Source organism: Alexandromys fortis, unplaced genomic scaffold (genome assembly GCF_014885135.2).
Source record: "Alexandromys fortis isolate MF-2015 unplaced genomic scaffold, M_Fortis_MF-2015_v1.1 scaffold_10, whole genome shotgun sequence".
Classification (NCBI taxonomy): domain Eukaryota; kingdom Metazoa; phylum Chordata; class Mammalia; order Rodentia; family Cricetidae; genus Alexandromys; species Alexandromys fortis.
In genome coordinates, this window is record NW_026067895.1 from 19,224,731 (window position 1) to 19,237,644 (window position 12,914).

Below are 12,914 nucleotides of genomic sequence, written 5' to 3' on the forward strand. Positions count from 1 at the left end.
TCCCGCAGATCCCCCCTTTCCTTAACACAGAAATTAATAATGTAACCTCACAGTACATACGGCCTTTCCCTAGCCTTCTGTTTTACAATCTTATGTAAGTAGATCAAAGCACATTTTAAAGCCAATAAAGTTACTATGGCTAGAACAAGAGCAACACCTGCTAGAATAAGAAACCTATTAAAGTGATTCATTGGTTTGAATGATGCGGTGCCATCTGTAAGACCTTCCATAATAGCCATTCCTTTATCAGGCAACTTCTTTGCAAAAGTTTCCTTAATTCTTTCTGTAAATCATAAGCCATTTGAGAGGAATTAGGGTGACCCATTGAAAGACCCGGAAAAAAAATAGAGCCAAAAATCTAGCAGAAAAAAAAATAGAGCCAAAAATCTAAGCAGGGGGAGAAGAATCAAAAATCTAGGTTAGCCGGTTCAGTGACTCTGTTCCAGGAACTAGCTGACCATAAAGATTAGATTATAATCTTGAGAATAATCTTGAGAAATGGGGAGTTACCCCCTCGTGATTATCGCTGGTATTTTCAGAATTTTTCAATGATCACTGGTATTTCTGGAATTTTCCAATGATGCCCTCCCTACCCCCTTTTGGGTTGTGGTTTCTTCCCCTAAATACTCCCTCTCCCAGCTACTCAGGAATTGAACTCCTCCCCTGCATGGGATATGAGTCTCAGCCCCAGAGGGCTGGCTCCTGTCAATAAACCTCGTGTGATTGTAGCAAGGATGGTCTCTCGTGAGTTTCTGGGGGGTCATGTTATCCCAAGACTTGAGTGAGAGTCTCCCAACCCTGGGGGTCTTTCACCATCAAATGCATCTTAGCCTTATCCCAATCATACTTGCTTCCATTAAACATTAAAGGTGTAACACAGAATACAATTAAAAAAAAAGCATTCCAATCACATTTTAATTTTATCTGCTCTTCAATATGTCTAACTGATCCCCTAACAACATAACAGCTTGCCTCGACTCAGCTAACGCATTCACTGTCTCATTATCAATGCAATTTTGCCCAGTCCGAAGTTCTGTTGAAAGTTTATGCCAGTCTCCTACGATCTCAGCCGTTTGAACTCCTTTATGAAGCCCCACTCCAGCTGTTGCTGCCATAGCCCTCAATGCAATGATTCCCAGAATAACTGCAATAGCCAATCCAACCATTTGGCTGTTTTCCTGTTCTTCCATTTTACTGTTCTTCCAGCAAGCTGCTCACCAGAATCATCACAGGAGAGTCTTGCCATGGCCTTGACATCTTCACTGGTATCCAGATTGCTACCCTTGCTCTAAGAATATAGAAACTTTCAAAGGTCAGGTTTAGAAACAGACTAGAATTAACACAGAATGGAGGGTACAGTGTTCACTAGCGATGCTATAGTTAGAGTGTCGTTGTACAGGCCCTTTCAGTAGTAAGTAAGGCAGTGGTACACACGCCATGAAAGGATAGCTTTGATCGAATCTAAAAGACAGAGTGAACTTACCATCCTTAATGTTTAGCTTTCCTTCCCAAGCCTTAAGATGGTAGAAAGCACTTGCCATTTTCCACATATTAGTTTGAATTAAATTGCCAAATTGTACGATGGGACTTGGCATTCCAGCTCCATGCCATTGGATAGGTTCGTTAGCAGAAGCACTGATTTCTACAGTTCCATTCAAACTATACTGTTTCCATCTTAACTCTGAGTGAGAATCTTTTCTTTGAGGGGAGCCAAGAAGACTGCAGTCAATGACGTCTCATTGGGAGATATTAATTAGCACTCGGGGCTTCTCACTCTTACATTGCTGCCAGTGTACCCAGCCAGAGTCCTTATTCGTAATCCTCATCTCACAGAATGGTAGATTTTATGGAACTAGTAGCGTTAATCGCCTGTCCTTTAAAACCAAATGCATGAAGTATATAAAACTTGTTATGATAATCTTGGGTAGTATTGACCATGGATAGCTATACTTGAGAGGTTATATTTAGGCACTGGAAAGCCTGCCCCTAGCACAGTCACTATGCAGCCACAGCCATGCAGCTGACTTAACCATGACCACTTTTCTGAACTGCTTTTCCTTTCTGTTTTTAAAGCCTTGCTTCTGGGTGCTGACCAGAGCCCAAGTATGCTTTCACTGTTTCTCTGAAGCTCTCTTCCCTGCCATGTGACTATTTACAAATTGCATGGCTCTCTCTTCTTTTTCTCTGTCTCCTTCTGGGCAATTCCCAAAACTGACAGCTTGCCTGCCCTGTGGTTTTCCTTTTAATGTCTAATAAAACTGTCTCCAAGCTTACTTCTGAGTTTGAAATTAAATTATTTTATTAATGAGACAAAACTTCAAGAGAGGACCCAATTTCCTGGGTAACATATGACATCCCACGTGGGACTCCCAAATTTTTTAGTAACAGAAGAACAGAAAGTTAGTTGGTTTTGAAAAGGAGCTTACGTGAAATTGCCTTTCAGAATGATCATTATCAAGAGAGAGAAAGAGAGAGGGAGTCAAGGAGGGAGGGAGGGAGAGAGAGAGCAAGCTCTTTGTGAACGTGGAGGAAGGGCATGAGTGGCCCTTCAAGTACAGGAGCATTAGAAGAGGTATGACATCAGACTAGATACAGAATGGCAAGGTCTTTGAGAGAAAGAGAAAGTCTTCCCTCCCAAACTCAGAAAGAAGCTGTTATGCAAAATAAGGCCCAGGCGTTGGGGAACCTGCATTCGGGTCTAGAGGGGAACAGCATTAGGAGAGAAGGTTGCCATGTATTTATTGCATGACAGAGGACCTAAAGGTTAAAAGAAAAAAATGAACAAAGGAATTCTCTCTCTCTCTTTTTTTTTTTTATAAATTTTCAAGAATGGTAGGATGATATGGAATAATCTTTTGGTACACTGTGAAGAAGTGTCACTCTGGTTGGTTTAATAAAAAGCTGAATGGCCAACAGCTAGGAGGATTTCCAGGCACAGAGGACTCTGTGGGGAAGAAGGACAGAAATATGAGGAGACACAGAGGGAGCAGGAAAGCAGAATGTACAGTACGTAGATGAGGTAATGAACCTCAGGCTAGCACATAGACTAACAGAAATGGGTTCATTTCAGTCATAAGAGTTGGCTAAAAAACAAGCCCAAGCTATTGGCCAAGTTTTCATAATTAATAAGAAGTCTCCATGTGGTTATTTGGGAGCTGACAGGCAGGACAGAAAAATCCACCAACAGTGTGACTTTGTCTAGTCTACTCTAGTCTATGTGCCAAGATAAGGAAGAGGGTAGGGACCCAAAGGTATCTTGCTCTTGCAAGTGGGAGATACTGGGATCGTTTCACTGAGATCTGTGGGTTGTTATTTAAAAGGGACATATTGAGAGTATGAGGAGGGGGTTCAATTTTGAGGAGAGAAAGATGAGCAGTCAAAGAATCTGTCATCTAACTAGGTCACTTTACGGTTTTCGAGCGATTTCTTGGTTCGCCATAGCAAGAGAAGCATGGTTGCAGGGTTGCATGGGAGAGTCTCGTTAGCATGACTTTGTACTAGAAATAGAAAGCTGAGTCAGAATTAAGGGCTAGGCTATTATTTTTTTATGACCCACTCCGCAAAACTGAATTCTTCTAGCCAGGTCCCATCTCTTAAAGGTTCCACAACCTCTAGAAACAGAACCAGACATGGAGTATGCGTTAAAACATGAGTCTTTGGGTAGCACTTCCTATTCAAACCATAACAAAAATATAGACAAATTTGGATAATACAGACATCTTAATGATACTGAGCCCTCTATTTCACAGATGTCTTTCCATTTATTTAGATCTTACTTACTGTTTTCTAATACTGCCCTAATTTTAAATATTAAAGCCTGGCATATCTTGGTTAAATTTATTCCTAATTATTTTACTTTTTGATACTAATGTTTGCTGTTTTTCTTATTTTCATTTCTGGATTCCGGTTGCAGGTATATAGAAATAAAACTATTTCTTATATTGATCTCATATACCAGAGCTTTGCTCACTTACTAATGCAAGAAACTTTTATGAGTGATTCCGTAAGCATTTTACATACAAATTGGATTTAAAAAATCATCTGAGAATCTAGATGGCTTTAATTCCTTTTTCTTGTCTTATATTACAGAGAAATATCAAATAGCAGTGGCAAAATTTGCATCCTTATTTTGTTACTTATTCTGGGAGAAGAACAAGGAGTAATATTTCAGTGGTTTGTATTTGAGTATGATGCCAGTTGTGGGGTTCTCATAGATGACCTTTATCAGGTTGTACTGGTTAATTCTGTGTAAACTTGACACAAGCTAGAGCCATCAGAGAGGAGGAAGCCTTGTGGGGATGGGGAGGGATTCCATAAAATCCAGCTTTAAGGAATTTTCTTAATTAGTGATCAATAGGGGAGGATCCAGCTCATTGTGGGTGCTGCCACACCTGGGTTGGTGGTCCTAGGTTCTATAAGAAAGCAGGATGAGCAAGCCATGAGGAACAAGCCAGTAAGCAGTACCCACCATGATCTCTGAATCAGCTCCTGCCTCTCAGTTCCTTCCTTCAGTGAGTTCCTGTCCTCACTGTTTTTGATAATGAAGTGTTAACACAGAACTGTGAGTGAAATAAACACTTTCCTTCCCAGGTTCATGGTGTTTCATCACAGCAGTAGTAATCCTAACTAAGACACGGGTCAATAAAGTCCTTTTTATTCTTATTTTTGTGAAATGACTTTTATCACTAAAAATTATTGATTTATGGAATGGGAAGGTTTATGCAGGGTGAGGTTAGGGGCTAAGCATAGCAAAGGGTATATGAAAAAGCCACATACAAACCCACTGTTTAGTAACCCAATTTAAGGAAGAAAACTAAACCTTATGGAGCAAATGCCAGGTCTAGCAAACAATGTTAGTCCTAGACTACTTGATTTTTCTTTAAAAAAAAAAAAAGATTTATTATGTATGCAGTGTTCTGACTGCATGTATGCCTGCAGGCCAGAAGAGGGCATCAGATCTCATTATGGATGGTTGTGAGCCACCATGTGGTTGCTGGGAATTGAACTCAGAACCTTTGGAAGAGCAGGCAATGCTCTTAACCACTGAGTCATCTTTCCAATCCTAGGCTACTTGATTTTAAAACAGCAAACACACACACACACACACACACACACATACACACAAGTAAAATAAAAAAACAAAGTAATGTTTTACAGAGTTCGGAAAAGAGCTTTCAGCAGACGGCAAAGGGCAGAGGGTTTCTGTCTTTAACTTTCTTTACTGTGGAACAGCTTGCGATACATGTCAGTTCTGTTATGAGTAACCAAATCGATACTGGTCAAGGAAATGTAATTGGGTTAGAAAACTCTTGTTTTGATAAAAATTCTCCCAACAGTGAAAATATTATTTTTTTAAAAAATTAAAAGGGATACCTTGAAAAAAATTAAGATTTTGTTTTTTGGCATTGAGATGATCGTATGATCTTGTTGGTTATTTCTGCCGGTGTGGAATACCACATTTGTGGATTTTTCACTGCTGAACCAGCCTTTCATTCCTGAGGTAAATCCCACTTGACTGTGGTTGTATGATGCTTTTAAAACGCTGCAGCATTTAAGTTTGTGGCATTCCTTGAGTATTTTTGCATCCAGATTCTAAGGAGATATTGCACTTTAGCATCCTTTATTATGGGGGATTGTTCTGGCATTAGTGCCACGGGAGTGTTACCCGTGTTAGCATAGTGAAAATATTCATAGTTCTGATACTTTTGGATAGACTTTGTAAACACTGGCATCCCAGAGTGTCTGAAGGTGACCTATGACTCAGTATAATACCAAAATTGTACACCACTGGGTGGAGACTTAAGAGGCTAATGAAACAGGGGAAGCATGAAGTCCTATTTAGAACTATATATGACAGACAGAGCCTACGCCAGAGAGCCCCTGCTATGTAAATATCCCTGAAAGCCTCTAAAGGCTATGGGCCATAAAAGCCCTGATTCTGTGTGCAGTCGCTGTTCGAGCTCCTGAACTTCGTCCTTGCTCTGGTTTCTTCTTCCCGTGTATATGAATCTTTCCTTACTATCCCGTCTCTGCTCCTGACGAAACTGTATCTGCTCCATTCCTGCTCTCGGATCTAGCACTCCTGACAAGGACCCTGCAAACCTCATGTCTTGCAGTAATCCCTCAACAGTTTCGTGCTGTGCTAGGAAGGAAGTCCTCAATTTCCATATGGAGAAATGAATTGCAGTTTTTAAAAATGGTCTAGATTACTGCTAGTCTAATGAGTTTTCCAGAGATATCATTTTACTATATGTGAGCAAATCAGTTTATGTTTCCTTGAAAGGTAGAATACTTCGGAGTTCTTGAAGGGGCCATAGTCCCATCAACCGGAAGAATCCAGTTTTTGATCTACTCTTCACTAACATGCTAAGATGGAGACTGTATTCTTGGAGACATGTACAAGTAAATGTCTTTTGACAGTTCAAACATCTCTCAATAGTCACATAGTTATTTGGAGCATGATCTATGTGAGGGTTATGCTTTAAGGCTTTAGCTATCATTCTTATGATTTTTAAATTTAGGATCCAAAATGGTTTTTGGTCAATAGTACAATAAACTGGCTTACATTTTATGACTCCATGTCACATTGTGCTTGTGTTTCATAAGTCTGAAGTGAATACTGATCCCTACAGGAAGCCCATCTGTTGTCATGGTTACCAGTCCTGAGGAGTCTACTTTCAAATTCTCAAAACTCATCTCCATACACAAGAATAAGCTACTTCTAAGACTGCACCTCTGAGGAGCACCATTTCTAAAGGGTTTTTAGTCTTGTCGAAATTCTCACAACACGGGCTGGAGAGAGATGGCTCAGCAGTGAAGAGCACTTACTGCTCTTACTGAGGACCGAAGTTTGATTCAAAGAACCCATGTTGGGTGTCCCAAAATAGCTATAACTGTGGGTCCAGGAGATCTGATACCTCTGGCTTCCTCAGGCAATGGCACGTACTTGCAAATGCACACACTGATACACAACTTAAACATGAAGTAAAATTCTCAGAAAGACATGCAGATTTGGGGCATCTATTCACTTATCAGTTGCAATTAAAAAAAAATGCCAGAAGTAAATTAGGTTTCTTTTGAGGTTTTATGTTGTTTTTTTGTTTGTTTGTTTGTTTGTTTGTTTTTTAATGGGACTTGTCCTTTGAGTTCAAAGCCTTACCACAATATACCAAACAATAGGATTTCTAAGGTTACATTTGCAAATGCTGGTAATTTTTTTTCCCTGAGGATCTGCTCTCTTCTCTAGCCTTAATGCCCCATGTAAACTTGCCCAAAATAAAAGGGGTTATCTGAACAACTGTTTTCCCGCGATGTGGAGCAGCATTCCCTTGCTGGTTTCTTTCTGCTTTAGCTTTGGTTTGGTGTCAGGAGCCATTTCCCCTCTAAAAATCATTACAGGAATCACCCTGGGGAGTCTGCAGAATGCCCCTCACCCAATTAGCAGCTATCTGTTAGCAGAACACGCCTCACATTCCAGCTATCCAGGGAACCAGGTGTGTGGCCACTTGACTTCCTAGCCTACCTGCCTACCTCCTGGCCTACGTGACCTGGAACACGCGGCAAGAATCCAGTTACCCTGCCCCCCATTCCTTACCATATATAAACTGTAACCCGTCCCTAATAAACAGAGGCATTGACAAAAATGCTTGGCCTCATTCTTCTGTCTTAGCTCATTCCCTTCCAGGTAGCGCCCCTCCGAGACCCTGGAGTAACTTGATTGCGGGTGGGTTACTAACCCCTAGACTGAGTAGCCCAACCCCAAAACGCAATCCACAGTTTGGTCAGTTCAGTTGACCTGTGGTCGGGGAGGATATCATTCTATTTTAGGCTGTGCATGAGCTTCTCCATGAAGTTTGCACTTTAGTAAGTAAATTGAGTCAAGCAATTGTGCTCCCTGAGGTCTGGCTTTAGCCAGTCAGTTGAAGGTGAAAATGCTATGCACCCTGAGCCCCCTCTCCTTGTGGAGAATTCCTTCAGCCTGACTAGCATGAGCTGGGGTGTTAGTCTTTCCTGGCCTCCCTGAGCTTTAGCTGGTCTACCCACCTTTCTGAGGCCTAATTCCCAATGCAGTAACCACTTCTAAGCTGGCCAGGGACTTTCAACTTTCTAACTAGTGTTCTGTGCCTCCCAGCTTTTTGTTCTAAGGCTTGGTGTCCCAGCCTGCTGCCAGGTGGCTAACCTTCATGCTGCTTTATTCCAAGCAGGGCTGCTTTTGTTCTTTTCCATTCTCCTCTTCCTTGCGGGCAGCTGTGATGTATTTACAGTCAGACTGCCCTGGAGTTCTCCTTTTAAATTCTAATAAATTGGCCTGAGTTTCTGCTTGAGTTCATTCCTTGTCCTCCAGCCTACTTGTGTCTATTCTTAAATTCTTTTACTGATGAAACTAAGAACCCCAAAACTAAGAAAAAGGGACCCTAATTTTCCAGGCATCATATGATGGGCTATGCTGGGACTCCCCAATATTTTTCTACCTTCCCCCCCCCACCCTGAAAGTTAGAAATCTTTGGAGACACTGAGAGGAGCCCAAAGGCTGCTTTGGCTGAAAAAAAAAATATTCTTGGTGTATAAAGAGAGGAAATGGCTGTTTCAAGTTGTGGTTGGGAAGGTTTGTGTTGTAGAGATGAGGGGGAGTACAGTCAGAGACATGTGAAAGAGTCCAGAGTAGGAAGAGAAGAGAGAAACATGGCCAGTAGACTGAACTGGGCTGTGAGAGGAGAAGGGAGCGGGGTGTGGAGAGAAAGAAAGGAGAGAGCACCAAGAGAGGGGCTGAAGAGGACCAAGAGAGCAAAGAGAGCCTATGCTCAAGATGGCAAGGTTATATAGGGATGAGAAGCTGGAGGAAGGGTGTTGTGGGTCTGGGCTCACTCAGAGATTCACCATGACCTTGAAAAAATTTTAACTAATAAGAGGCTTTATTAAATACTGGTACCAGGTCTGCAGCTGAGATTCAGGATTCTCAAAAATGCAGCACCTAGTCATATTTGCCCTGTGCTTATAAAGGCAGAAACCACAAACTTACATATTCTGTGATGCCTAACTTTTACAACAGACACCCTGGTGACAGAGGTTTCTGTCCCACCAGGTCCCACATCTGTTTAGTCCCAAATAAATGCACAGAGGCCTCCATTAATTATAAACTGATTGGCCTATTAGTTCAGGCTCCTTATTAACTGTTATAACTTATATTAGCCCATAATTCTTGTCTGTGTTAGCCATGTGGCTTGATACCTTTTTCAGGGAGGCAGTCACATCTTGCTTCCTCTGTGTCTGTGACTGTAGACTGAGCTTTGCTCTTCCCAGAATTTTCCTGTTCTTGTAGCCCTGCCTCTACTTCCTGTCTGGTTGTTCCACCTATACTTCCTGCCTGACTACTGACCAATCAGTATGTTATTAAAAATAATACAAGTCACAGGATAAAAGACCATTGTACCACAACAAACATCCAATATATGTCTTCATTATCTCTATTTGGCTCAGGGCTTCACCCCGGCTCGTGAATAAGCTCCCTCCCCTGGGAGTTGCCTCTATCCAAACTTCACCTCTGAGAAAGCCGCCAGACAGTGACTCCTTCCCAGGAAAGGTCAAGACTACTCCCACAGGCTATTTAAACTGCCCCCCAGAGAGAATGAACACATGATCTCTGGGTTTCCTATGGTCTCCTCTGTTCTCTCTCTCTCTCTCTCTCTCTCTCTCTCTCTCTCTCTCTCTCTCTCTCCCTCTCCATGTTTTCTTTTTCTTTTTTTAAAAAATATTTATTTATTTATTTATTTATTATGTATACAATATTCTGTGTGTATGCCTGTAGGCCAAAAGAGGGCACCAGACCTCATTACAGATGGTTGTGAGCCACCATGTGGTTGCTAGGAATTGAACTCAGGACCTTTGGAAGAGCAGGCAATGTTCTTAACCTCTGAGCCATCTCTCCAGTCCCTCCATGTTTTCTCCATTAAACATGGGCATCTTTTAATTTGGTCTGATAAGGTATGATCAGGATTATTTGTGCTGGCGGAGAGGCTCGCTTAAGAGAAAATACTTAACAGTCTCCATCAAGGGAACAGTCTTTATTGAAGCAAAATTGTAGATTAGTCCCAGGACCCATTGTCTTGCAAGAACAACAGAGGCAGTAAAATTTACAAGGATAGACAGTTTCTTAAGATTAGCTCAGCTATTCCACTCCAGTAGCTATCTATCTTGAGCAAGATGTGATGGTGTATTTCACAAACTAGCAGCTTACAAACTGAAGCGTTTTTCTCATGGATTCTTTAAGTACAATAGGGTTTACATTGAGAACACATTATTCACTGTCACAGGGAAGCCCAGGAGCTGGACAAGTTTAGGGCAGAGGGCAGGGTGGACTCTGTAACTGGTTACTTGAGATGCTGAGACAGTCTGGAGGCCAGCATGCACTTCGATATGCTAACAGGCACCACTATTAGCCATTTGCTCCCAGCTTCTTTTGGACATGACACTAAGTTCCACTACAGAAGAGAAAATTATCTAGTATCCATTATCTTAAAGCCAGGATAACAGGAACCACCACCACCACAACCACCATGACGACCACCACAATCACCATCACCACACCACCGCAATCACCACACCACCACCACCACCAACATCATCTTCACACCACCACCACCCCTTTGGACTTCTTTTGATAATAAAACCAGCAAGTGCACAGTACAGTTGTGTTCCATTCAGGGATTTATTTAATTTTTTTCTTTCTTTTTTTTTTCTTGGTTTTTTGAGACAGGGTTTCTCTGTAGCTTTGGAGCCTGTCCTGGAACTAGCTCTTATACACCAGGCTGGCCTCTAACTCATGAAAATCTGCCTGCCTCTGCCTCCCAGTGCTGGGATTAAAGGCGTGTGTCACCACCTCCTCCATTCAGGAATTTCTAATGTTTTCTTCCAACTGCATCCTTGCTGCCACTGCTACCCATGCAGACCAACATTTGATCTTTTATTCCCTGTCATTTCCCTATTCCATCATTTTCCATCTTCCCAATCCTGCCTCCTCCTCTACCTCCTTTTACTTCCTTCCCACTCTCTGCTTCCTCTCTCCTTTCTTTCTTGTCCTCTTCTCTCCTTTGCCTGTCATCCACAACTGTCCTTTCTGCTTGCTTTTCTCAGGAGACAGTACTCTAAGCAGCAACTGAGCCAAAATGCTTCAGTCCACCATTATATTGCCAAACCTTCAGGTGCTCAAATGTTAAAAAAAAAAAAAAAAAAAAAAAAAAAAACCAATACTGTTGGGGACCAGCCATGACAAAAATACCTCTCGTCAGGGTAATGGTGTGGGGATTAGAAATATGGTAAAGAATATGAAGATGTGAATGAAAATAATAAAACAGAGAAATAGAATAGTATCAGGAGGGAATTCCAGTGAGTCTGAAAATTCGCCCCTGTTTAATTTCCAACTGCTTAAGGTAGGAGTAAGAAAAAAAAAACTGCATTAACACGACACAAGGAAATGAAATTACCAATTGAAAGTCTCACACTACATCATAGTTAAACATTTTGATGCTAGAACAAAACAAGTCACACTTACACCCTAGACCAAAACATTCTGTAGGCAAACCACTCTCTGGGTGGAATCCCAGGTTATCTCCATAAAGGGAACTGGAACTTAGTTGGATCCTTAGACTTTTGTTTGAGGTAGGAACAGATATACTTCTTTATTCCTGGATCACAAAGTCTGGCTATCAGCCACACCTGATGACAATAACGTTGAGAGAGCAGAACTCTCTGACCAACATCTAGGTGGGACCTTTGTTTTGAGGTAGAAGCACCAAACCTTAAAAGAATAGAGGAAAGTGCCAACTCTCTGACTTGGTCACCGTGGAAATAGGCTCATAATTTCAGGCCTCCACACAAAACTTAATGGCTTTGAAAATTAATAACACACACACAGAAGTACGTGCAGATGGTCTGCCCCATAGCGCTCAGTGAATTCTATCTGTTCATTTCATTTCTCACCCTTTCTCCTTCTCTTCAGCTAAGCTTAGAGTCTAGAGCAAAGGGATTCTAAGCGGTGAAGTCCACGGCAACATCACCATGACTTTAAAACAAATGTGTCCTCTTCGACCTAATCTTAGCATCAAAAAGTTCAAACTCTTAATCTTCTCTACATCCACTACATTACTTCTGACCAATCTAGATGTTGCGATCATGTAAGAAGATGCCTCTCCACTCCTACAAAAGTTTGCACTAGACATTCTGAGGAAAAGCAAGGGGTTTGTTTTGTATGGCCTTGCTATAGTGGCAGAAGTTGTTTTGTTTAGGGAAATATAAAGTATTAGAAACAACCAAATATTTTCTTCTTTATCAAAATTAACCAAAACTAGGTGTGACAATGCACAGCTGCAATCCCAACTCCCAGGATGCTGAGGCAAGATTGTGAATTCAAGTTCACCCTAGGCTACTAAGAAGACCCCATTTCAAAATAATAATAATAATCTTTATGAAATTAGAGACCGTTATGTTGAGGAGTATTACCTAAAATGTAGTAAGATGGGGAAGTCTACATATTGTTTGTGATCAGTACAGAAACTAAAAATGTTTCTAAACATTTTCATTTAGAATTTGTCATTGTCCTGATGGACAAGTTCCTGATTGGTGAACTTTGTTATCTGAGAACCCAACGATTCAGATATCATATTATTGAGCCGCACAAGGCTGGAGCTGCTCTTTGGTAATGTATAAAGGTTTCACACGCTGGCCAACTAGAGACTGAGAGCAAAGGAGTAAAAGACTGACCTTCGGAATCAAGTAGACTGAAAACTATGCCAGCATCTTATATTGTTGGGTAACTGATCTGTCAATATTCAAGATTTTTTTTTTTTTTTTTTTTTTTTTTTTTTTTTTTTTTTTTTTTTTTTTTTTTTTTTTTTTGGTTTTTCGAGACAGGGTTTCTC